This window comes from Neopelma chrysocephalum, unplaced genomic scaffold (genome assembly GCF_003984885.1).
Source record: "Neopelma chrysocephalum unplaced genomic scaffold, ASM398488v2 Primary Assembly neopelma1_24, whole genome shotgun sequence".
Lineage (NCBI taxonomy): Eukaryota > Metazoa > Chordata > Aves > Passeriformes > Pipridae > Neopelma > Neopelma chrysocephalum.
In genome coordinates, this window is record NW_020897693.1 from 27,738,170 (window position 1) to 27,762,362 (window position 24,193).

Below are 24,193 nucleotides of genomic sequence, written 5' to 3' on the forward strand. Positions count from 1 at the left end.
GGAGTGTTTTAAGCACAGGTAAGAGGAACACTAACCTTCTTAGTGACGATTTGTCTATCAGACTGCCTTTCTTTTATGGTAGCTCAGTGCTAACAGCTGGGTTGGGCTGTCTGGAAATGGTTTAGTGTGCCCTGTCTTGTTTTTTTTTTAAAAAAGAACCTGAAACAAATTTGAATGATTCAGAGCTTGCAACTGTCTCCAAGGGTTGTTCTCATTCTTCAAAATAGTACAGAAAATGTTGGAGGCAAAAATATTCTCAATATTCTTAGAAGAACAAACAGAAGAGTCCTAATGCAAAAAGTAACAATGTTCTCTTGCCAGACAAGGACTGCTCTGTAATACCACTACGTCAAATGGGCTGAAGACAGATTGTTAAGCACAGAGAATGACAATCACTTAATTCAATAAGTTGGCTTGCTGGCAGAACTTGATCCTGACAATTTCAGGAGACAAGTTCTATCAAAAGATATCATAGAAACCTCTGTCTCAAAATTGCAGACATAATGCTGAAAAAAAATAAACCTCTTTTCAGAAGTTATGGTCAAGTGGACAAAAAACTTCAGAAATAACAGCAACTGTATTTAATGTCTGTGTTAAGTGGATGATGATGCAGAACTTGGTGTAAAGAGTTTCACCCCCCAAAAAAACCAATTTTCAAGCTTATCCACAATTTACCTCAATGTACGAGAGAGAAGGTTTCAGACAGGTACAACTCAGCATGGAGGAATTATATCAAAATTTATTACAAACACAATAAATACTATAGAAATTAAAAAGCAAATAAATACCATCTCTACTAACCCCTGGGGGCCCTCTCACATCAGTTCAGAAGAAAAACCCTCCAGGACGATAGTTAAAGACTCTCTCTCTTTGGGGTATCAGGGAAGGGGTTTTTTGCACCCCCACCAGCTCCTTGACTTCTGCTGAGGTCTCCTCCTGGGCTACAAGGGAACACTTGTTTTACCAGGTCTTCATCACAAGGTCCAGGGAGTCAGCTTTGAGTTCTTTCTCCCAGGTTCGTGAAGGTTCCTTCCAGAGAGTAAGATGTTCACTCTTTCCTCTCCAGGTTGCAGGGTTTCTGGGTCTTGCTCAGTTTTTATACCTCAAATAGTTTTCACCAAAACTCCTTACCCAGAAAAAGCCTGCTCGGTTTGGTTTCTCTCTGTTACAGCTGCTGCAGCTTCTCAGCTTCAGCATGTCACGGGGAGGCATTCCTCCCCCCTCGCATTCCTCCTTCGGTTTTCGGCCGCCCCTGCCCAAACCTCACATAGAGCCTCCTCTGAGCCCTTCGGCCCGTCTCTCCGTTGCTCAGTCTCAGCTCAAGGTTGCTACCTCTCCCCTGCCATTATAGAGGGGGAGAGGGTAGCAGCGAGACTGCTTCGGTCTCTCTCCTCTGCCTGGAGTTCTTCCAGCTCTGCATGACTGCAGCTGCTTCTCCAGCTCCAGACCACCCCTCGGCCCATCTCTGGCTCAGCTCCAAATGCTGTGCCTACCTGCAGGGAGCTAGCAACCCCCTGGCTGGCCTTTTAAATCCACACCACTGCCTCTCCTGGGCGGGAGGGGGGGAAGCCCCTTAGCCTTAGCCACACCACCCGGTTCAGTTTTAATACTGTCCTGGGTTCCTTGCAGCCCAGCTGGGGGAGGGGGGAAGAGGGTCTGGCCCCCCGCAAGGGGACCACAGGCCTGTCTCCTCTCACCTCATGGCTCCGAATCTTTCTTTCACACTGCCAACAACTTCCTTCCTAATTTCACAGCGGCGAAAAACAGCTCCAATTGGCCCCTCACCGGAAACTCACCTGGGACCAACCACTTCCAGGCCCCCCTCCCGGGAGGGCGGCTCAAACCACCACAGTATGTTATAAGCCAGAAGTATGAGACCTAGAGATTAAAAGACTAAGGTACAGATATAGCAAAATAAATGCAATAAGCTATATTACAGTTTAATATACACATTATTATATAACTAATTTAGAGATAATACTTTTTCTAAAGGGCTCTAAATCATAAAATGAAAAATTTTATTATATCCCAAGATACAAAGAGTGTAAGTAGGAAGTCAATAAGCACCAGCACGTTGTCTCTGAGAAGCTGAATTTTTTTGTTGAAGAAAACTTGTTTTATCTTCAGAAAATTATCTTGCAAAGAGGACGATAAACATTTGTTGCAACAGTGAAAGATTGAAATGGTCCCTTTAACTGATGTCATGGCACTTCAAATGGAAGAATTTAACTTTTTGAATGATTTTATATAGCAATTTTTCAAGGACAAGTTTTGTCAACAGAAGTCAAATCTTTCATGAAAATACTGCTTCATTCAATTTATCAATCAGATGAAAGCTTGCAGCTAGACTGAAAAAAATTCAGGATGCTGAAAGTTTAAGACAAAAAAAAAGTATTAGAGCTTAAAAAAAGTTAATAATGCAGATAGGGACAGGTGATAACACCAATTCAAGCCATTCAAGTTCAATAAAGGCATCTATTTTATATATCTTTTTTAAAATTATTGTTTTGCAATGCCCAATATTCAATTCAGATCTTGCAAGAAAAACTGCTGTTTGATTGAAAATATAGGGAAACATTTGTAGGCCCACCGAACATAAACAAAATACATGTCCATGACATGTTTTGGGCTATAGTTCCAATTTCAGCTACGATCAACTGATTACTTAGCTTCATCTTCTTCAAGCTAACTGTCATATTACAGAAAGATCACTGAATTCCATTCAGAAATATCTGTTTATTCACCAAAACTGAATGTTAGCTCTTTTTTTAAATCCGTGAACTTGATAGAAATTTTTTTAAAGGTACTGGCAGCCTATGCTGTAAGAGAGAGTATTTTAGTGCTCTCTGTTGTATTAAAACATAGCTTTGATCCACAGTGAAAGAATCCTGACTTCCATGGTATGTAATTTTATTTTTACAAAGTATTGTACTAGCCTGGTCAATACAGATGTTGTAGAAGGGCTCACTTTTCAGTAAAAAGAGGTGAAAATTACTGTTTGGAATTTTACTGGAGTTGTAAAAAATTTTTTGTACTTATTTTAAGAATCACAGTCTCACTACATTTTATTGTTTTGGTTTCATTTTGTTTTGTAATGTGACCACCTTTTGAAGTGAAATAAACTACTTTTCATCCCAGAATTTAGGTTTTTAATTTATTAGTGTAGCTGCTACTCTGGTGTGGGGGAACTGAAAATAATGGAAGACTGCAGGAGAAAAGTCAATGAAAAGTCTTTTTGAGATTGCAGTCATCGCTATTTGAAAATTACACTTTGTGTCTCAAAATACACTGGTCCCTGGTGGAATCTACATATTTTAATTAGCAATCTCTTTTCATCAATCCAACCTAAATCTACACTGACCTGAATTTAAGGGGTACATCTCACACAATACCTCTGGGAGAGTGGATGACAAATATCATTGCAAACTCTATTTTTCTAAGTATTTGCAATAACTGTATTAAAGACCGACTAACCAAACAAACAAATAAAAACAAACAATAAAGCTACACTAGAGAGAAAAAAATTTTGTTACTTATTTACATATTATCAAGTCTCTTAAGACCAAACAGGGTAACCTGAAAAAAATCAATATACAAGCGGTAGAAAAAAGTCATAGGGCAATCTTACCTTCAGGTAAATAGAACATGTAAATAAAAAAGAGAAGGAGAAAAAAAGATAAGGTGAAAGTAATTCCATTGCTGAGAGGGTTTCTCTACTGTTCTTTCCCCTCTCTCTCCCAAATCTTGATATTTAACATTCTGGTGCCAAAAATACCCAATTACAAATAGGGACCTGCCCAATAAACAACCCACAGTTACAGGGAATTCTATTACCAATGTCATAGTTATATAGAAGCTTTGTGATTGCAGTAAAGACTATGATGTGCTAGCTTGCTCACCTGAGGTCTGGGGAAAAGTCACCAGTTACAGTCTGTGTGGGGCAATTGAAGATCATCAGAATTGCAGACTCGCTTCTGAGAAAGACGGGACTTAAACTGTTTTGTACTCTTCAGTTTTGCAAATATAAAATAATAAATAAATAATAATAACAATAAAATAAAGAGTGAATATGATAGATGACTCTGGAATCATAAAAAGTCATGGATACAATGAATAGGAATGAATATTCCCTATTTTCCATACTGTAAAAACAATGAAATGCCAAACTTAATACTTTATCATTGAAACATAGGGTTATAGTGCTGAAAGGGGAATATAGTGGGGACAGAATTAGTTTTACATATATACGAAAAAGGGAAAAAATGTGAACAATTTTTTCTAGAGCAATATTTGGATTGTTTCTCATTTTGTATTAAGAAGATTTCAAAATGTTCTGTCATCTTCTAGATATTAAATTAAATAGAACATTACATATATAAAGTAGTTTTTCTGTAGCTATGACACATTTCTCTGTAGATGTTGACTCTGTCATGGAAGTCTTAGACAACTATGAAGAGCACACACAAAGAGAAAAATATTTATGTAATTCAGTCAATTCACCTTGATTATGGAGCATGCTGAAGGTATAGTATTTAGATTGAAATCCACAGTGTTCAACCCCCCACAATATGAGAGTATTTGGTGTTGTTTGTATCTGTTTATGTAGGTGAAAATCTGTTTATACAACAGAATTATGAACAGTGTGAGACTGTTTACATGTAAGGTTGTGTTTTGGAATGATTTCTACTCAAGAGCTGAATAAAGTAGAAGAGCAATATATTATGAATCTTTGGTAAGCAGTTAATGCAGCTGCTTATTCTATAATGAGAAAAAAAATGCCAGATAAGCTCTATTTAAAGTTTTTTACTTGAGGAGGTCAATATATTATTCCGTACTTTCATAGAGTGATGATCTGACAAAATTTCAGCAATCTTGGCATAAATTATATTATACAAAATTCACATAAATTACTATTAATATATTTGCTGAGTTACTTGCAATTTGTCAAAAGCTATTTCCACTTAGAGTTTAAATACTGTGCAAAAGAGATATGATGAAAGCAGTCATTTAGTCTCTATATGAGAGTGAGTAAATGTCAATTACCTTTTCTTTCTACAGCTGCATAATCAGAGATTTTCTGTTAAAAGAATGTTTCCTTTTCAACCTCTCCTTGTTACTCACATGAATGAAACAATTATTTTTTTATTTTTCATTGAAGCATACTTCTATACATTATTTTTATGAATTTTATTATGTTAAAAATCATACAGTAAATTCCTCTGAAAATCCTTGAATTGAATACTAAATTATGCAATAATTTTGCAAGCAGGAAAGAAAATCTACTTGTGTTATGGAGTCATGATAAGTACATGAGAGACAGAGCAAGAGCTATTAAAGGTACTAGATATGTAGAGGGGAAGAAGGTAAGAAAAGGAATATAAAAGTAGAAAAGAATAAATTATAGTAAAAGTATTTATACATATGTTATAGAAAAGACATGCTCTTTGGTAATTCTAGATATGCATTTGAGATGCTACAGAACAGAATGAATCAACATTGCTTTCATGAATACAGAATCCCTCTTACTAAAAGGTTTAGTACTACTCTTATATTGGTTTATATAAAATGCAAGAGTATTAATGTTCCCTAGCTAGATATTCTTACTATTGGACTTGGTTTGATAGTCTGAACAAAAGCAGCCAGAAATCAAATTCTGTTGAATCAGTGCCACTGGTCTCACCAGCCTTGTGGCCATATCTCAGGGCAACTGAGTTTCAGCAAATATGCCAGAGGACACTGTTAGAATGTTGGAAACAATATTCTCAGGATTTCAGGTTGTTTCATTACCTTTTGAAGCAGGGCCATAAACAAACTAACATATATGTGTGTGAGATACAAAATATTACACTTCTTACCTAAATGTAGGTATATAATAGCTGATGTACGCGTATGTTCTACCTCTATAATCATGTGCATGACCTTTTCTGAATGAAGTGATGAATAACATGCTGTGTTGAGAATTATTTCTTTTCTCCTCTATGGTGTTTTTTTTCCTTTTCAGATCTGCATAATGGAAGTGAAAAGGTGAGATGCACATGATTTTGGTCTGAAATGCACTACTGTCATGGTGGCTTATGCTATCTTCTCTTTCTTTTTCCTTGTCCAATACAAACGAGAATACTGGCTGCATTAAATGTAAGCTTTTGCTATCTCTTTTGAGTAATGTTGACCATCAAATATTACACATAAAATCTAATTAGTGGGTTGATTTCATTCACTATCTCTGGAAAAAATGTTTCATTACTATGCTAATAGAAATAGCTCCTGTTTCCACACTGTCCTGATAGACTGTAATATGAAGCCACTAAAAGTCAAATTCCTTCCTAATTTATAGCCTGTGCTATAAAGTGTTGGCTAAAGGTTAAAAGGCCTGTGTTATCCAAGTCTCTGAAGTTATACCATAGAATTTAGCTATTGATGGCTCTATAGTAGTTTAAAACTCAGTTCTCTACATTAGCATAAACCGATATATAATGTATTAAACTCAGTTTTATACGTTAGATTCCGGAAAACAAATATTAGGGGTGACTGGTAAATAAAGTAACATATATTTTTAAAATCTTAACAACTACTAGGAATTAGTGCAGATGAGCCAGCACAATTTGCATAAAATCATGCCATTGTTCTGTTTAGACTGTATCTTACATCAAGAAATTGTTTGGTGTGATGCCAGGAAAACAAGATACTATTTGTTTTTCCTATACAGAATGAGTAAAAAGGTGCAAAGAAAAACCATCAGGTTGCATATGTAGATTTCACAGTCACATATATTATAATCCCAACAGCTAAAGGCACAATCTGTATTTGATTTTGCCATCTCACTAGTGTGCCCTTCAGTAATAATCTTTCCAGTTAGCAAAACTTGTTTTTCTTCAGCTATCATCAACCAGCTCAGCTGTCAACCATAAAATATGCTGCTTTAATACCCTAGGACTAGATATTTTTTTGGGGTGCAAAGTTTTTTGAAATTTAGCCCAAATGGCCAGTAAATAGAACTGTATTATTGAGTGAAATAAAAACTTTTTTTAACCTAAAGTTCAAATATCTTTCTCATATTGATTAATTAAAAAAATTCTTTTAGACAGGTTTGAAGTATGATTATTTAGTACAGGGAAATTAGAATTGCTGTTCAAGAAACTACAATACAAACCTAGCACACTTAACTGCATTCATCCCAATCCTGTGACCGACCCATTGTTACGTTTAAGCTGAGCTGTTTCATTTCCCCTGAGGCCTTCTCCCCAGGGATCCTCCTTCCCAAGCCATTTTCTCAGAGCTATGCCTGTATTTTGAAAAGAAATCTACTGGGATAAGAGCTGAGAAAATGAAATCCAATCCACTCAGAAAGTGTGAGTATGCAGAACAGAATAAAAATGGGACCAAAAGAGGACAAATAAAATTGCTGGATGAAAGAACATCAGAAAGCACATGGCTACAGGCTAAGAGAGAAATTTCTTCACTAACTCCAAATCCTAAGGCTGATTATAGGATACAAATATAAGCAGTATTGCTCTTGGAATGGAAAAGATCATTTATTAAAATCTGAATATTCCAATATATGATTTATTTTATGTTACAGTATTTGAATTTTCATACCATGTGCAAATGGAACCAACTTTCACCTGTTACTTTCATCTAAGATGAGCAGCATTTTATTTCTTCTGAAATGAAAGATGTTATTTTTTGAAGTTATAAAAAGGAAATACTCTAAAACAAATTGTTCAATGAAACACATAAACCTACCAACCAAGAGCCTTGATGACAATGAATTATTTCTCTCATTTTACAAAACTGATATGTCATATATTCCAAACACCAAACATATTGGAAACTGCAACAGAAGTGCCAAATGATTTCTTTTTCAGTATACAAGACCAAAGATTTCAGCCAGCATTCTCTATTCTGAGCTCATAATCTAACCTAATTAGATCACACTGATCTAATCTAAAAACCTCTTGTGTATATTTTGGGTCACCAAATATAAGATTCCTTACTACTTGAGAAGGAATGAGTTGAGTTAGACTGATTTTATCCCATGCTCTGATAAAAAAACCTAAAAGTGTTACAGTGTTAGTGTGCCTGAGTTCTAATGCGCAGCTACCGTGTCAGAAGTAGTACAACTGGATGCATACACAAGCAGCTATTGTTGTTAAAGGAACTTCACCTACATAAGTTTAGGTGGAACTTATACAATCCATTAACTACCAAATAGCAAATAGTAGCAGAGTGGGTTTGTGAAGCTGAAATGTTGCACAGCCATTAAATAGTATCACCTGACAGTCTGTATCCCTACCATTTAACAACAATTAAGCTTCGTGGAATGTAACTGAAAATGACATATCCAATGAAATTGTTATCATAGAATCATACAATTATATGATCATAGAATGGTTTGACTTGGAAGGGACCTAGGGCACCATTTAGTTCCAGGCCCCCTGCCATGAGCAGGGGCACCTTCCACTATACCAGCTTAATTGTGTCTTGCCAAATCCAAGTGTTAGAGAAAATTCTTGTTTGACAAATGGATCATTAGTCCATAAAGGGTCGAGGGGATGTCCTACCTGCACTCCAGCTGCCACTGAAGAAGTGCAAGGGCCTCCAACAATCTTTGTGTCCCAGCTGCCAGTCCCCTATAGTTACCTCTGGTATCCTAGAGAGTGACAAATGGCATTAGACATCTATCTTCAGGCAACTATATCATGCCGCATTCTGTTTTGTCTATCACAAGAAGAAAGTAGGACATGAAACCCAAACATCTGATTTTGACAGAGTGAACTTTGTTTGGATTGCACTAAAGAGAAAGCTGCTACCAAAAGTTTCCTAGATGAGAGATAGACCTTCAGATTGGAGGACCTAAATTCTCCTCAAAGCTACTTTTCCATCTACTCACGACAGGTAATGGAAACAATACTTTATTTGCATCAACCCCTTGAACCCAGTGAATAGATATAATAAGAAATGGCACAAAAATGCAGGCTTGTATGGAAAATGCTGAGTGTGCAATTCTCCCTCCATCGTGAAGGGTGGAGCTGTGCATGTGGGCCCTACCCCCAGAAGCATTCCCAAGTCTCTCTCTGCATAGGTAAGGTGTATGAATTAACAACTTTGCTGATCATCTCACCTCAGATAAGTCAGTCTAGTACAGATCCAATATCTACAGTGTAGTAAACCTCTCAAAAAAATGTCATATAGTAAGAATAGCAAACTGTCATCCTCTGGAAAAGAGAAGTTCTGTAGAGCATTGTGTAAATTCAAAACAATTGGTTACATATTTTGGATTTTTTCATGGAAAATCTATTTGTTGCTGCTCTTTAATATCAAGACTAAAAGAGCAAACGTTGTCTTTCTCTTCTGTACATTTTTCACTTGCTGTTTTGACTGAGACAGAAAGTGAAAAACTTCAAAGGAATTTTTGAAATATTTATAAGTTGACCAGGACTAGAAACATCAAACATATCCAAGTGAGTACTTTCCCCAGAAGAATTTCTAAACCAATTTTCTATGTTATATCTGCCATTTCAGGAAGACAATTCCTGACAAGCAATTCCTTTTTATTTTATTGTCTGCCTAAGAGTAGCATCATAAACTTGGTATACGCTAGAGCTCCCACCCAAATACTGTTTCTTTCAGTTACAGACTTTAATAGTCTATAGATTCCAGTCCCAATCTTGAAGCACATAATGTAAAGTTTATTGAATGACTCCCCATATTGAAATTTTTTAAAAATTACAGTCTCCCATTTACATCTAGAAATGTAGTTAATACCAAAATACAACTAATAAACAAAAAAATGTGGAAGTATTTTAAGAAATCCTAACAAGATTTAAAGACAAAGGAGAGGTTACCATAGGTTTACTTGTTCTGAAAAAACAGGCAGGTAATATTTCTTTCCCCTGCATCGCTGTAAGGGGGGGTGTTCAACAGGGGAGGGTAGTTTTTGCCTAGTGTAATTGACACACACAAAGGAGCTAACCAGCAGATCCACATTTCAAGCTGATGGCCCTCTGAAGACTGTGGGGAGGGGTGATGAGTTTGTTTTTTTTCTCTTCTCGGAAACAAGAGGCACTTCACTTTTGCCCTAACTCAGTCAAGGTGTGTGTTGGAAGGGTCTGAGTTTCACTTTATTTTTCGGCCTGGTCATCTGGCTGTTTTCTGGCCTCAATTTACCTCTGTTTTCCTGTGCCCTGTTCTGCCCCAGCCTAGACCTGCTTGGACTTCATTGGAGAGGCTTGACCCATCTGTGGAGGAACCTTTTGGGGAGGAGGTTACCCTTTCTCTCCTCTGCTCTCATGTTAGCAGCAGCGTGTGTCCATTGACGAAAGTGGGGAAATCTGGCCACAACCAGCTGCAGAGAGTGTGAATTTCATAGGAAGAGCCACCTTTTTCCCCTTTTCCCCTTTCCCTTCTTGGTGGGGGGGGAAGATCTCCATTTTCGGCTTCTCCCACGCACTGAGGCCCCACACGGCAACCACCAGTGCTCAACAGCGCCCCCTGCTGACCACACCGAGCAACTGCAGGCTCTGCTCCTCCAGAGATCCAAGAGCGCCCCCTGCTGGTCATGGTTAGAATTGCGCCAAGAAAGGTAGAAAGTACTGAACTGTTTCTGTTTTGAAGGGGATTTTTGGGTATAGGATTACTGTTTGGTTGGTTTTGTGTTCTTTTGTTGTTCTGCCAATACGCATACGTCCTTTAATAAAGGGTTGTTATTTTTTTCTTTCTCCATACTTTCTCAATTGAAGCCTCTTAATTTCGGATTTGCAGTTGCTTAGAGGGAAGAGTTTGGTCTTCCTCATAACTCATCCTCCTTAGCAAAACACTTCAGTCTATTAAACTGAGACAGAGGTCCAAATAACTGTCTAAATTTTGGATGCTTATCAGAGATAATTGTCATATTTAGAGAGGTTAATACTTCTCTAATTTGCCTTTGAGATATGTTTCCCATTACAATGTGAAATTGCCCACATAACCAGGATTAGGTTTAAACTCAGATACCTCAGAGATGACAGTCGCCTTTCAAACAAGTGGAACCAAAACCAAGAGGTAGCCTTAATAAAGAGGTTATAATTTCACTGATTGTAAGACTACTGCATTAAAGATTGGTATATTGAAACATTACACCTACACAGGGCACTGCCAAAGTCAGAAATGCTAAGCTGTCATTCTGTAATATGAAATTATCACCCTTGTAAATTTGACTTTCTGAAGAAGATTTTTACTCTAAAGTATATGCGAGGTCAGTAACATCTTGCTAGTCTCTGCCAACAAAATGGTATAAAGACATTCATTTTTATTTAAAAGGGCAGAGAAATCCCTTTGAAGTAATAGATTTGATTTTTTTTATTTATTATTCAAAGAAGACATAATTTTGTGTTTTAAGCATGAGAGCAGGTTGTAGTGAGGTGGGGATTCAGTCTCCTCTGTCATGTCTCAAGGGAAAGGATGAGAGGAAATGCCCTTAAGTTGCACAAGGGAAGTTCAGATTAGATATCAGAAAAAAAAAATCACTGTAAGAGTGATGAGGCACTGGAATGAACTGCCCAAGGAGGTGGTGGAGTCAAATCTCTAGAATTGTCAAGAGGCATCTGGATATGGCACTTGGGGATATGGTTTAGGGCTGATCATGGTGATGCTAAGCTGACAATTGGACTAGATCATCTTGAAGGTATCTTCCAACCTTGACGATTCTGTGATTCAAATATTTCAGCAACCCAGCCCTTAAGGTCCATAAGAATTGGTTGAAGGTTCAAAGACAAAAGATGAAGATGGAAAGTGGTTTTCTGCAGCTTTTGTTCACAAAATTAAGCACATTCTTACTAAAAATCTTGTTTTCACTCTATATTAATCAAATGATGCTTTAACTGATACCAAAATTAGCACAGTTTCAGCTTTGTGACTGTGCAGAGTGAACACTCATAACCCATCAAAACAGACTAAGATTTTGAGAAGACTGTGTATTGCTATCTATTACAGAATACAAATGTCTTTCTCACTTGCTTTTGATTTAGCTATAAGGCATATAAGTCAAGAATGACACATTTTCTTTTCTTAAAGAAAATATAACACTAAAACTAGTATTGGAGATGTCAAATCAACATTGCAAATGTTGGAAAAATAAGATAGCTAGTCTGTGAAACTTCATTCAAAATAAATAGAGATTTTCAACTATCAATTTCCTCTTTAAAATTTTATCACTACTGTCTAAAATTCAATTCGAATTTAATTTAATTTTCAAGTTGGGGATAATTTAGTCTATTGAGAATACATCTCTGGAGCAGTACAGGTTTTCTTCAGTAATTGTGTACCTCATTTCTACTGGTTTCTAGCAAAAAGCAAAGGCAAGGAGTAAAGATAAAATACCATTGGAACTCTATCTGATGGCAGGTGATGTTATAAATACTATTAAAGATTTAACAGTAGGAGGCTGATGATGGAATACTATCAAAAGCCTTTTTCACCTGCCAGATAATATAGTGAAGCATTGCTGTTGTTGTAATCAGGACAGCAATAAGTCAATTGCTGTAGAAGCAAACAAGTCTTTAAAGCTTAGCACGTCCATAGAAACAACAGATACTTTTCCTGTTTCAGTGAATGCCAGAAAAACACCCCACCATACTATATAAAACAGTGACACACATGAACATAGTCTACCTTAAGAAAAAAAAAACAGGCACCTCAAGTGCATTCAAGTCTCTGGGAACAGAAGCCAGCAGCACTGTGAAAGCTTGCATAATGCAGTTCACAATGTAATTAATGTTTTAATTTCCTGTGGAATACACACTAGTGTCTGAAGTGGTAAAATTCAAAGAATGACTGATAAGGTCGAAGTTTTTGAAATGCTAAAATAAAGAGCAAAATTAATTTAAAAAGTCTTTCAATCCTACTCTTTCCTTCTGTGAAGAACCTCATACTCCCATGGAACACTCACAGAATCCTAGAATGTTGGAAGGGTTAGAAGAGACATTCAAGACCATCTAATCCCAACCCCTCCTGCCCTCGCAGGGACACCTCCCACTAGACCAGGTTGCTCAAGGCCTTATCCAACCTGGTCTTTACCACTACCAGGGTTGGGGCATCCACAACCTCCCTGGGCAACCATCCTTCCTTCCTTCCTTCCTTCCTTCTTTGTTTGTGTATACTTTTTCTCTATCATGTTGCTATGTGTTAACCCCAGCTGGTGACTAAACACCACAGAGCCCTTGGCTCACTCCCCCCTGGTGGGATGGGGCAGAGAATCTGAAGGGTAAAAGTACAAAAGATCTTGGGTTGAGATAAAGAATATTTAACAGGTAAAGAAAAATAGTGTGTGCAAGTAAAGCTAAACAAGGAATTAATTCACCACTTCCCATGGGCAGGCAGGTGTTCAGCCATCCTCAGTAAAGCAGGGCTCCAGTATGCCATACGATCACTTGGGAAGTCAAATACCATCACTCCAAATGTGCACCCCTTCCTCCTTCTTTCCCCAGCTTTATATGGTGTGACACCATAGGGTATAGAATATCTCTTTGGTCAGCTGTCCCAGCTCTGTCTTCTTTTGCACTCCCAGACTCCTTGTGGGCAAGGTGGTACAAAGAGCAAAAAAATCCTTGACTCTGTGTAAGCCCTACACAGCAGTAATGAAAACACCCCTATATAATCAACACTCTTTTCAGCACAAATCCAAAACATGGCCCTGCACTATCCACTGTAAAGAAAATTAACTCTATCCACTGGTACACATATGAACTCAACTATAACAAGAGCACTTGTTGATGATACTTTGATTGATGGTATTCTGGTGATCCTAATATGTCCCTTCTAACTGAGGATATGTTGTGATTCTATGATACTCTTAAGTAAGTGTAGCTTCAGAATACATCAATTTTGTTAAAACCAATGTGGTCTCCAAAGAAGAATAGAGCATACAAAACTAAAAGAAGTTGAGTAGAGTGACACAGTACTAAAATAATAAGGTAAAAGCCAAGGAAAGCTCAAAGTTCTTAGATAAGAAATGAGTGAGTCATTTAGTTCTATTCAGAACAGAGATAACATAAGAAAACTTCTATGGCAACATTTCCTCAAATGTTTCAGTACTGCTTACACAGAGAAATAATGATGAGAATAAACCAGATTTTGACCTGTGTCATTCAGTGTTGCTTTGAAAAAGTCTGATTATTTCACCAGAATCAAGACTTATTTATTTTGTTGATTTATTTTGAGTCAAAGCAGTATGTGGGACAAGAACTTTGTACTGTTATTCATGGAAAACAAATCTTTTTGTTACTTTCACAATTTTTAAAAATAATATCAAGAATCATAAATAAGAAATTCAGGCTTTATACTCAAAGGAAAACTGGAGTAAATGATTTTATATTAGAATCTGGAACAAAAGATTAAAAAAAAAAGGAAGAAACTTCTTAATTGCTGTTTCCTTAAAGACTTACATGGCCTTATTAAATCTGGAACCAGTGAAGAAGAATGAAGCAGCTGTTAGGAGTCTGAACAGAAACCAAACAACCACTTAAGAGCTTTATTGTTTTCTTTTTGTTCTTAGAGATTTATTTTATTTTATCCCATGGCAGTTTATGAAAGAACAAGAGGAAAACATTTGCTTCTGGGAACAAAAACAAGCATCAAAATTGAAACAACTGAAATGAAAACACTGTTATTGTTTCATTTCTCTAGGATACATCTTCATGCAGAACATTGAACATCTGTCAAAGAGTAAGGAGATACTGATGAGGTTCAGAGCCAGATTTTCAAATAAGTAGTTCCATGAGCCAAGGAACTAGATTTTTAACATTTCTGGTGTGCAAGAACTCTCCCTTTAGTAAAGGCATTAATAAAGTCTCTTTCCCACATCTGGCTACCTATTTTCATAAAAATCATAGGAAATTTTACAGTGTTTGAGATCAAAACTTCATTGTCAAATCAGTGGGTGGATTCAAAAGTAACTGATCTGAGAGAAGCTCCTTCTCTCACATGCAGAATTTGACCATGTATGCCTTCTTACATGTGCCAAAAAACCCCTCTATGTCCTTGCCTTAACATGAAACTAAAGGACTGCAATTTGCAACCTAAGCAGTGAGACAAAACAAAGGCTTTTTGAGGGCGATCCTGGAGATCAAGTACATTCAGAAAAGCACAGTCACAAACATAAGTTTGTCAGTCTTTCCATATTTGTTATGAGATATGCAGACTAGCTTCTGAGCCCATAGTACTGAGCCCAGCAGTGGTTTCATTAAAATATCTGTATTAGGTAAAGGAAGGTTGGTACTTCAGAAGAATTGCAGCTTGCATGATTGCATCCTATGTCACTAACCTTAGAAAAGATTAAATCCTTAGGGCTGACTGATGGGCAGCTTGTGATTTCCACAGTGCTTGTGATTTGCAGACTAACAGAGTGAGTGCTTGGAAGCCAACTGTTCTGTTTAGCTGCAATTTTTTTAACATAATTAAGAATTATATTAAAAACACAGTGTACGTAGTAAGACAATTTATTTTTAACTCATATGCTAACAAACACAGTGATGCTACTTGTGAATATGAATGGCAGAGGAAGTAAGAACAGAGGCAGAAGGTCTTGTAGTGCAAAAGAAGACATCCTGATTAAAATAACCTTCCTAATATAAATCCATCTGCAGTAAATCTATCGTGTTATCTAGAAAGGGTAACAAAATATTTACAAAATAAGCACTGGGGTCCTGAACATTATTTTTTCTGATTCTGCCATGTTTTTACTATATGTTGGGGCAGAAAAGGTCATATCAAGGAAGAGGAAAGCAATATGCTAGAGCCACAGCTAAGTCAATACTTTAAAAGAAGGCTAAGTTTTATCCGAGGAGCAGAGCCAGTTTTTGTTGCTGTAAATTATGCTTTTTCTATGCAAATAATGGTAAAAAATCTTAGTTTCTGATGGCTGTCATTGACTGCAGGCTGACTCAGCTTACATCATAAAAAAGGGGGCCAGAAAGAGATAGCAGATGTCACCTTGCATTGCAATCATTCCTAACCAACAAATGTAATCAATACTAAACCGACTAAAGGTATTTTATAAACCTATACAAATTTAGAGAAGTTAGGAAAAATATGACTAGTAATGGAGTGAGAAACTGAGAAGTGCTTCTTTTTTACTGCAGAAGAGTGTATTGGCTAAAAAACCTATTCACAGTGCAGAAATGAAAGAGATAAAAAATAAAGATTACCAACATATTCATCAGGTTGACATAGTCTTAATAGAGCAGGGTATTCTTTCTCCAGTAGAGTAGCTGATGTTGGCAGTACTATAGTAAGACTGGCAACTTATGTTAGTTCATTTTGCTTGTATTCCTTTTGGGGATATACATGCAGTATCTTGCCTAATTTGCTTTGCATTGATATGGCACAAACATACAAAACATAAAAACTAATCCAAGCAACAACCAGACACAGTATATATTAATGGGCTCAGCCTGGAGGGAGACTAGACCAGAGATGATGGTATACGGAAAATTTATATGGACAAACTGACTAAATAAGAATATCAAGCTATTTATACAGCATTGATCCATTTGCTTGAGAAGATGAATATTCCTGGGAGACCACGGTTTGTTCTAATAAGTTTTATTCCAGCTGCTGGGTTAATAAGAAGTAGAAAGTTATTAAGAGGAAATATATGCATGTGGAAATATTAGCTTCTGCCTCTGGTAATTTAAAGCTTATTCACATCCTCTTCATTCTTGTTTATAGAAAAAGAATAATCCACCTCATGAATCAACCCCAGTGTTTTGAGGACTGTTATCCTTTGGAAAAACTAAGGTATGAGGTGTATGAGACAACATTTAACACTTTCCTAAATGGATCCAAGCTCTTGTAAGTGACTTACAGACCATGGCAGGAAGAACAGTTTACACTAGATTGTGATGCTTCAGTTTAAAAGTGTCATTTTATAGATCTCTTCTGTCACTGATTTTTGATTTCTAAAGTAGAATCTTCTCTGTTGCAAACTGAAATGAGGTTGTTAGGAATATAGTTCTAGCCTTTTGAACTATATGAACAGCACTGCAAAGGATTAAAATCAAAATCTTATTATGTTCTACTTACTTGGAGAAATCAACTACTTGATCACAGAAAGGCAGTGGCAACTTTCAAATTATAAATGATTCACAGAATTTGGAATATTTTGATTGTTTTAATTATTATAAGGGAAATTGGAAAATGCATATTTGGGCACCTCATGACCATTAAGTAATTTTCATAGAAAACATGAATAATTTGAAGTCAATCCTGAAGATGAAAGAAACAGTATCAGAGTAAGAATAAAATGAAGAAGATTTTCTGAAAACTAGAACAACTCAAGAGCAATTGATATAATGATCCAAGCACTTTCAAGTATGCTCTGGAGAGACCCAAATTTGACATTTCTTTAAGAAGATGCCCTGCATATGAGAACATGTATGAAAGAGAAAAGCAAAAAGATTTTCGTTTTACTGATACAAGGTACATAAACAACCAAAACACATAAATCTTTTTCTACTCAGAATACCGGCTTGACATTTTTCTGTTTGGATTTAAAGGGTTCATCCTCCCTGTAGGATCACTTGAAATCATGGACTTATGCCACAACTGAATAAACATCTCAACTTTGGATGACACCCTTTCACTGAAAAAGCTGCAGTGGATATTCTTGGATAGAAAATATTCCAACCATCCTAAAACTGATATTTTCCTAGGCCATTCTGTCCTGCAGTAAAGCTGACCACTACCTATAAGCTGACCACTACCTATCAAACTTACATGCTCCTCAGTGGTAAAACAGGTATTAGCCTGCTTTTGTCCGAGAAGCTTTCTCTAATACAACTACTTTACCTTGATGAACTTGCTGTCCAGAAGAGATTTTCCATCCACACAAGTGACATAGCAGTCTTAAAGGTGGCTGTCTGACAGAAAGGAGAATTCCCCCAGTGTGAAAAAGAAGAAAAATTGACTTGACAGCTTTGCAATGCAAATATAAGTCACCTTAAGCTCAAACACCAATAAATTCCACAGAACACTTGTTGAAAAAAAACCAAAAACCTAGGGTTATTTTCGGTTTCAATTCATAGGCTGCTTTTTTGAATTTGTCTTCTTGTTAGAAATCACCAACACTTCATCTTGACAGACTTGGCTGAGAAGTTGGCCTGAAATTTCTTCTGGTTTCAGTCATTTGTTGTCTATTGTTGGAAAATGAATTATTTAACTTCCTTCTAAGCAAAGGGCAGAAACTCATGAATGACATGTCTCTTTTATCATTTATAGTAAAGATATCATATTTTCAGTGATAGGCACCTGTTGCACGTACAACTAGGTTTGCTGATAGATAGCATGCATGGCAGGAACAAAGCAAATTTCTTAACACTTGAATGCTAACTAGCATTTATTTATAGCATGTGTTTCATTTTCTCCTCAACAATTTAGTACCAAGTGTTGGTCTCTGAATGACTAATAAGAACTCAGGTGGGTGTCAATTGAGATACTATTCTGATTAAAGTTAATTTTAAGTGTGCTAGAATTGAGTTTAGCAAAATACTATAACTGGAGTTATAAAGCCTTTGGATTTTCTTATCCTGATGGGCATACCAGTCTTATACATGTCTGTGATACTTTTATAACCCCATTCTTACATTATTTCAATGCTGCACGCTTTGCTCTTTTCATAATAGGAAAAGGAAATTTCATGATGCTCATATTTTAGGTGTATGGAGAATTGAAGCATAGGAAGATTAAAAGTGGGATAAGTCTCACCTCACTTTCAGAATCTATCAAAACTACTTGTAGGAGAGAGAGATTATCTCTAAAGGTGATTTGTCCTATCCTAAAAAAGATGGAAGAAGTTGCCTGCTTGCATTATCCTCCAGTGGTTAGATATATCTAGATTAACCTAGGTAACTTGGTTGGTCTGTCTCCCTGGTTTTCAGACTACTATATGTAGGCAAGAAAAATTCCACTAGGTGATTTGTTCAAGGTCACAGAGAAAGTCTACAGAACATCAGGGAACTTAAAGTAGGCATCACATTTCTCAGATTAGTGCTTTAATTGCCAGACCAGACTTTAAACTTCTGTTTACTATTTAGTGTGAAATAATTTACCATCACTGCTCAAATCTTTGACAGAGAGAAAAAGATAGGTATAAAATCTCACTTCTCTTTCATTATATGCTGCATTGCAACCTGTGGTTACTTGATGTCACTTGCACAATTTTAAAACAGAGAGTTTAGGAACTCAGGAAATATAATATGGAAGAAGTTTCAAAAAGACTCTGTATTAACAAAAAAGCCCTAGAATTCCTAGGTGGATTTTCTCTCAAGGTTGGAATGGAGTTGCATAACATCTATTAAAATGATCTGACTCCCTCTCAAAGCCTTGTTCCCTTATGTCTTCTCCATTTCTGTGATCTTAAGTACCAAATTTTATTCTGTTTGCAGTCTTCAGTTTAGCATTTTTTGTCTGTCTGGGAAGCAGGTAATGGCAATTAATCTGCCAGCCACTGTCTTGACTGGACCTTCAAAACTACACGTTCAACATATTCAAGAGAAACGTATCTCAGGTTTCTTTCTGTATTATATTATTTGTTTTCTTTTTCATAGTTTTTAACTGCTGTGTAGCTTCAGTTGATGAATGCAGGAATACAATATCAGGTTACTGGAGACAGTTAAAGCTCAAAATTCTCAAGACAGTATCCACGATATCCTTTAGATATTGCTCTTGTTTCCTTTGCTTTTGAGCAGAGGAATAGCTTTTGAGCAGTTTGAATGCAATTATAACCTACATTTATATTTCTGTCTAGAATACAGATGTTTATGTTGCTTATAAATATTTCAATGAGTTATACTGTAATTCAGCTAAAATAACTTGCAAAAATCTCATGTTTGTGTTAAAGTCAAAATGATAAAATGAGAGGGTTTCTTGTAATCTAAAATTAAACACTCTAGTGAAGACAAAAGAACTTAACTCCAGTTATAGTCCTTGGAAAAAAAGGAGATTTCAGGAAAATGTTCACTGGAAATAATTTTCTTCTTTTCATTAGGATCATTCACTCCAAATGTTTATTTTTTTTCTCCAGCCTTTTTAAAAGAGGTCTGGACAGATACTCTGAGTAGGTAGTTTCATTACTGATGCCTACATTAAGAGAAAATCCAAACAAAACCAGAACAAAACTCTCCCCTTTAATAGTTTGTTTCAACTCAATCAAAATCATCAATAATTTTGTCCATAACTTCATTGGATCCACTTCTCAGAGACAATGGAATGCCTTTAAATGAAAGAAAGTAGCATAAGATGGTAAAAGAGGTCTATATGCTCAGAAATCTGAAAAAAAAAGACCTCAGTTGAGATATAATCAGAAGTACTTTGATTCACTAGAAATTAATAATTTTATTGTGGAGAACCATCCAATGGAAATCAATAACAAAAGAAAATCTAATACATTCAAGGATATGTAACATGTTTATACATTTTCTAATATATGTTAGTATTTTCTTCCCACAACTTCTGAAAAGATATATATCCCAGTTACTATTTTTAGGCAAAACTAAGCTGCAAGGAATGCTGTTAGCAGCAAGTAGAGCTAGCAATCCCTCTGAAAATTAGGTACCTTAATTGTCCAAGTTCACTGCTTTGAATATTGAACTACATGCTGTACTACTTAAAGTTTTGATCCATTCAAATCAAATTCTTAAATGGCAGGGTCAGTGCCACAGTGAGTTGTTAGGGTAAAAAAAGGAGAAACCACTAAATGATTATAGAACTCTAGTATATTATGCAGTTTTATTATGGCAAGATGCCCAGGCCTCATAAAAGATAAATAAGGTTTGAAGCAGGGGAAGAGGAGAAGAGTGTTGTTAAATTTAATAGAAGTTCTTTTATCTTTTATCTTTTTTTCTTTTTTCTTTTTTTCTTTCTTTTTTTTAAATGGCAAGGGAATGCAAAAGACATCAAAGCAGTTTTCAGTTTTCTTATAAATCTATAAGAAAATGAATTTCAGCAGCAACTTTTCTGCTTTTATTACTAAAGTTCTTTTGGAAGCTGAAAGGGAGTATAATTCAGTGCTTGTCAAATTGCTTTGGAGAAATATAATAAATCCAATATATATATGGGAAAAGTTTATCAGCTTTTTTTGTATATATAAAACATGTACAGTTACTGGATCCTTTTTCTGATTTATTAAAATGGCTTTAAAGAAATAGCCTATCAGATCTGTCTGTAAGCATTTCATTTTGAGAAGTACTCATTAATATCTGGACTAGAAGCCCAACAACATGATATAGCAAGTTAGTTAAACAACGCTGCTACTGTTTTACCTGAAACCATGGGCAGACGGATGAATCTGTGATCAAAGAATAGTGGAAAAATGCACAAATCTAGAATGTTGTCCTCGATCATGACAGCCATGACAGCCACAGGATAAACACATTATTGCCTAGCAAAACATAAGCTAATGACTTTTTTTTTTGCCTGCAGGGAGAAAAATCTATCTGCCAAAGTTCACCATGATGTATGTGTACACAATACACTTCATATTTCCACATGTTCCCTTTTAAGTCTTTTCTTGCAAAACCTTACATAAACCCTTTTTTGCTTTCATTGTGGTCTGAGTTTTGAAAGTTTTGCACATATTCCACCAGTGTGTGCAAATGCAACAAGGTAATTCATATCTACACTGGATAATAAAACATACATTTTCCTTTGAACTATTTGGTCAATATTTGGTTTCAAGAAAAAGTATAGTTATAATAGCATAGTCCTTCTAAGGACAGATTATCTTCTGCATAACTAATTATTCTAGGTCTAGCTTTGTGCTATGCTATCATTTACTTTCTTTGCCACGGCTTAATAGTTTTCTTTAGCATTATCTGTTACTTTGGGATGAAGGACAAGAATTGCTACACAGTGTAAACACAACTTATGTGGTAGGTGTTTTGTATGAGGGCTGTTCAGTGCCATTGCTTCATACATTTCTTTCTAGAAAAATTCAAATTTTCCATTTGTACGTTTTATTGGCCTACCCGGTTATAGAATCATCAAATTGTAGAATGTTAAGGGTTGGAAGTGACCTCAAAGATCATCTAGTCACAACTTTCTCAGCCTGTCTTTGTAAGGGAGGTGCTCCAGTCCTCTTATTAACTTTGTGGTCCTTCTCTGGATTTGATCCAACAGTTCTATGTCCCTCTTATTTGGGGGTACCAGAACTGTACACAGCACTCCAGATGGGATCTCTCAAGAGCAAAGGGGAAAAATCACCTCCTTGACCTGCTGGACACACTCCTTTTGATGCAGCCCAGGATTTTTTTGGCTTTCTGGGATGTGAGTACACACAGCAACAACCTAGCTCAATCTTTTACTTCGCTTGAACCCTGTTTGCTGTCGCGGACCCTTTCCAATCCCAGACTGTGGCAAAGGAGAACCTGGGAAACTACAGGCCCGTCAGCCTGACCTCAGTGCCTGGCAAGGTTATGGAGCAGGTCATCCTAAGTGCAATCACACAGCACCTACAGGATGGACAGGGGATCAGACCCAACCAACACGGGTTCAGGAAGGGCAGGTCCTGTCTGACCAACCTGATCTCCTTTTATGATCAGATGACCCGCCTGGTGGATGAGGGGAAGGCTGTGGATGTGGTCTACCTGGACTTCAGCAAAGCCTTTGACACCGTCTCCCACAGCATACTCCTGAAAAAGCTGGCAGCCCACAACTTGGACAGGGGCACTCTCTGCTGGGTTAGGAACTGGTTGAAGGGCCGGGCCCAGAGAGTGGTGGTGAACGGTGCTGCATCCAGTTGACGGCCAGTCACCAGTGGTGTCCCCCAGGGATCAGTGTTGGGCCCAGTTCTGTTTAATATCTTTATTGATGATTTAGATGAGGGGATTGAGTCCACCATCAGCAAATTTGCAGATGACACTAAGTTAGGGGGGAGTGTCAATCAGCTGGAAGGCAGGAGGGCTCTGCAGAGGGACCTGGACAGACTGGAGAGTTAGGCTGATTCCAACAGGATGAGGTTCAACAAGGCCAAGTGCCGGGTCCTGCACTTTGGCAACAACAACCTCATGCAGCGCTACAGGTTGGGGACAGAGTGGCTGGAAAGCAGCCAGGCAGAGAGGGATCTGGGAGTTTGGATTGACAGGAAGCTGAACATGAGCCAGCAGTGTGCCCAGGTGGCCAAGAAGGCCAATGGCATCCTGGCCTGTATCAGGAATGGTGTGGCCAGCAGGAGCAGGGAAGTGATTCTTCCCCTGTACTCGGTGCTGGTGAGGCCACGCCTGGAGTACTGTGTCCAGTTCTGGGCCCCTCAGTTGAGGAAGGATATTGAGGTGCTGGAGCAGGTCCAGAGAAAAGCAACAAGGCTGGTCCTATGAGGAGAGGCTGAGGGAACTGGGGTTGTTCAGCCTGGAGAAGAGGAAGCTCAGGGGAGGCCTCATCACTCTCTACAACTACCTAAAAGGAGGTTGTAGCCAGGTGGGGGTTGGTCTTTTCTCCCAGGCAGCTATCAGTAAGACAAGAGGGTCTTAAGCTGTGCCAGGGGAGGTTTAGGTTGGATATTAGGAAGAAATTCTTTACAGAAAGGGTAATCAGGCGTTGGAATGGGCTGCCCAGGGAAGTGGTGGATTCTTCATCCCTGGAGGTTTTTAAGATGAGACTGGATGTGGCACTTAGTGCCATGGTCTAGTAACCACGGTGGTAGTGGATCAAGGGTTGTACTCAATGATCTCGGAGGTCCCTTCCAACCCAGCTGATTCTATGATTCTATGATTCATGATAATCCATCAGCCCCCCTCTCAGTGTATCAGGGTCCTTCTGGATGGCATCCCTTCCCTTCATCTTGTTTACTGCACTGCAGAGTTTGGTGTCATCAGCAAACTTGCTGAAGGTGCACTCAATCCCACTGTCCATGTTACCGACAAAGATGTGGAACAGCATCAGCCCCAGTAGCAACCTCTTAGGGACACCACTTTTCACTGGTTTCCAAGTGGACAACGAGCTATTGACCACAACTCTTTGCATGCCATCTGTTCTTTGTCCACAGAGTGGTCCATTCCTCAAATACATGTCTCTCTAATTTAGAGACAAGTATGTCATGCAGTACAGTGTCAAATTCTTTACATAAGTCCAGGTGGATAACGTCAGTTTCTCCGCCCCTATCCACCAGTGCTGAAGCTCTGTCATAAAAGTCACCAAATTTGTCAGTCATGATTTAACCTTCCTA

General features: G+C 37.4%; 1 long non-coding RNA gene across 5 annotated transcripts in view; it reads right to left on the minus strand.

Moving 5' to 3' along the window:
- Positions 1–1,726: 1,726 nt before the first annotated feature.
- LOC113981702 overlaps positions 1,727–24,193 on the minus strand; it is a 33,289-nt gene continuing 10,822 nt past the window's right edge. The window contains exons 1-4 of one of the 5 annotated variants that reach the window (XR_003538505.1): positions 10,270–10,469; positions 8,562–8,718; positions 3,900–7,661; positions 1,727–3,793 (exon numbers count right to left, since the gene is read on the minus strand). This is a non-coding gene — a long non-coding RNA (uncharacterized LOC113981702). Of the gene's footprint in view, positions 7,662–8,561; positions 8,719–10,269; positions 10,470–17,823; positions 17,892–24,193 lie in introns of those variants that run through there. The other 4 variants (XR_003538504.1, XR_003538508.1, XR_003538503.1 and 1 more) reach the window with 4 other exon arrangements.